Genomic DNA, 3507 nt, shown 5'->3' on the forward strand with positions numbered 1-3507 from the left:
TGATGTCTGCCTCGATTTTCCGAAGGGAGTACACTGAATTTGCATCGATTACCCTGATTACATTTTGGTCTGTGTTTTAAACTTGATGGACTTTTCTCGGTTTCTCAGCTTTCTCTCCAATCTGCGGCCTTCACTTCACGATTTAATAAAATAACTGACAGTTTTTCTTTGAACTTTGTAATCTTCTGCTAGTTACTCAATTAGAACATTACGATTTTTAATCAAATCGTCAAAAAATGGATTTTTTCACTTCTACATGCAAATACATTTTATTTATTTACAACCAACTTTTTTTCAATTACTATTATATTATTTGAAGACGGAGATAAATTTGCTTTAAAGGACTTAAAAAAAAAAAAATTATTAAAATTGATTAAGTGGTTCTCAGAAAATTTTTAAAACTCTATAAATTTTTTTAAAAAAATACCCGGATGCATATAAAGTTGTGAAAGGAGCATCCGATGATTATGATTTTTAGTTTTATTAAACTTTTCTCTGAATTAATCATGCCTTATTAGACAAAGACAAACAGTACGTAGACTTTTTGTTTGAAGACGAAAAGAACAAATCCATGAACTGTATTTTAATGCATGGTGCACAGTGAAAGACTAAAGACTGAAAAAAAATCATAGCTTTTACTTTTGATTTTTGTATGTTGTAGAGGATTTCTTGCAGACTAAAATGGCCACATATGGTATCCAACAGCGAATAAAACTCATTGAATTTTTTATTCAAGAAAATAATCAATTAATTCGATTCGGAAAAAAATACATGCAACAATTTAATGTCGAGGTGTCTGCTTTTGATAACACAGTTTGGAACCTAATCGCCTCGTTTGATACTCAGTGTTATTTCAGGAAGTGGTCCTGAGCACACTGTTTGAACTGACACAGCTATGGAATCGGTACAACAGAGTTTCCTTGAGGAATCTTTCTCTGTCCGTAGTTGTTTTACTCAACATTGCCAGAACATTGCTGCAGAAGATTCTAAAACTGGATTTTAAAATGTTTTTATGCAAAATCTAAATGGTCCAACAAATGCGCCTGCAGCACACCATTTAATTTCAGCAGCTAGATAACATTAAGTTTTATAACAAAACATAAAGATTAACAACAAAAAGTGATAAAACTCACTTTCATTCAAATACTCAGGATTTGAATGAAAGTGAGTTTTTACTTTGTTTGGCGTCCGGACACCGAGAATCGCAGAAAATTACTCTAGCATTAAATAAATCCCCCAAAATTTGCTGTTTAAGACGGTGATGTGACTTTTAGAGTTAAGGCCACTTATTTCTTTAAAAATCAGAAAGGTTAGCCTGAAAAAACTGGAGTCTGTACAGGGGAATGTTGTAAATTACTTGGAATACTCAGATTTCTTTTTGTGGAACTAGTTAAAAGAAAGAGTTTGCATAAAACAATTTCGAAAAAAAAGATTTTCGAAAAAAAGTTCAAAAATGTAAGATATTCAATCTAATCTAATTCATATAATTTATATATAATGAGTATTCGATCAGAAATCCGGCGTAAAGTTTTGCGTGAGATCATGGAAAATGCTGTGAAAAGAGTCGAGTGAGCAGGAAAATGGGCGTCATTTAAAGGATGTTGCTATTCACCCATAAAGAGTTGCTTTTTAGGTTTCAGGTGATGAGCTGTTGTCACGTGATTTTCACAAGGGTAGGTTAATTTTAGATCCATGAACTTTGGTATAGGAAAACGTACTGAGAATTTTATATTTTGAAATATCTTTATTTCTATGCAAGAAAATAAGTTTTTTAATTTTTTCAGTCTCTAAATTCTGTGATTTTCCGGTTTAGTTACAAGTTAGGTTCGCAACCAAATAAAAATGTTAACAAACCAGAAAAAATGTATTTAATTTACGATGCAATTTAAATGAGAAATTTTTTTAAAGACATTTTAGACACTCAAGCCATGAGGACACAATGGTAAATAATATTTCAAATGCTAAACTATCGATATTCATGTAGATGTGCTTAGAATAACTGAGATTTTTTATTTAAAATAAACATTATGTACGTTAACACCTTTAACCTTTGTGATTGGACTTCGTCATAAATTTGAAGATTAGCTGACTTATATTACAGAGGAGAGACTCAGAACATGATTGCAATTAAGTTTGTCTCGTGTTCAAGTGACAGAAGATGGAGAAACTAAACTAAAAACTAAAACTAAACTAAAAAAAAACAAAAAAAAAAACTAAAAACAACGGTGAAGAGCGTCATTTAACTTTTAACACCAAGTATCATTCAGTATCTTTGGTCTCTTATGTTAAGAGAACCTTAACACAAGAAATTTGAGATGTTGAATGCTACTTATCTGAACTTGGACTTGGGCATTTAAACATATCTTTGAGTTATATGAAAGAGGATACTTTTGTTGTATTTCAGTGTTTCAAAATCTGGTGATATAGTTGGACTTCCATGGTTAATATTGATAAACAAAAGAAAAATATTTGCAAATTTTTCTTTCGATTTTTTCTTTGAAAATAGTAAAAAAAATTAGTTAATCAGCTCTGAAAAGCTGCCTGATAACTTAAAAGAGTATAAAAATGCTGGGTAAATTCCACAGAGGATTTAAAGCGGAATTTACGTAATTTTAAGTTCCACTTCTCAGTTAATCTTCAATAACTATGGAAAGCAATATTAAAGTAAGATGGCACCGCGGGGTATCACCTTGTATAAAAAAATCATGTTAAAAACAAAATTCTTAACTTTAGAAAATCCGATGATAAGCTTCTTCACGTGTTAATAAATTTTAAAACAATGCGTGTTTCAAAAAACTCTCCGACTTTGGTTTGCACAAAAAGGATGCTGTTCCCAGGACTAAAAAAATCTGTGAGTGGTTATGTTTCTTTAAAAGATAAATTTTTAAGCTAATTTTACTCAAAAAAGAGCTCTGATAATTTTCTCTCAGAAAACATTTTATCAATAGAAACTTTAAAGAAAGGAAAAGTTGAAAACTCTTCACGAAAATGCAGTTGAATGACCTTTTTTCTCATATTCCATAGGCCTAAACGACCAAACTTTTTTATGCAGCAGTTCAGTGGCCTGAACTCCAGACGAATAAATCAGTATCATTTTCAGTTCCAACATCGTAGGATTTTGTGTCTACGAGTGCATTAATCTTTTTATTATCAAATATAGTTGGATTAACTCTGTAGCTGATTTTAAGAATGAATTTTATTTAGAGGAAAATCTTCAACAAGATCATTTGAATTCATTTTTCTTAAACTTTGATGAATTAAATATTTATCTTAAATATTATTAAAATATTTATCTTAAATGTTATTAAAGTTCAGAACATTTTCAAACAACCAAGATGGCGATTATTAGACAAATGATTTTTTTTTTTTAGATTTTAATTGCGAAACGTCACAGCGAAGATATTGCAAGGCGTTAAAAGTTGTTGCAAGATATTTGTTTACAATATTAATATAAATTAAATATTGAAAACAAATACCTTGCAACAACTTTTAACTCCTTGCAATAAT

Source organism: Hydra viridissima, unplaced genomic scaffold (assembly GCF_058129835.1).
Source record: "Hydra viridissima isolate aposymbiotic clone 2 unplaced genomic scaffold, HvirCarnegie_v1 scaffold_5, whole genome shotgun sequence".
Classification (NCBI taxonomy): domain Eukaryota; kingdom Metazoa; phylum Cnidaria; class Hydrozoa; order Anthoathecata; family Hydridae; genus Hydra; species Hydra viridissima.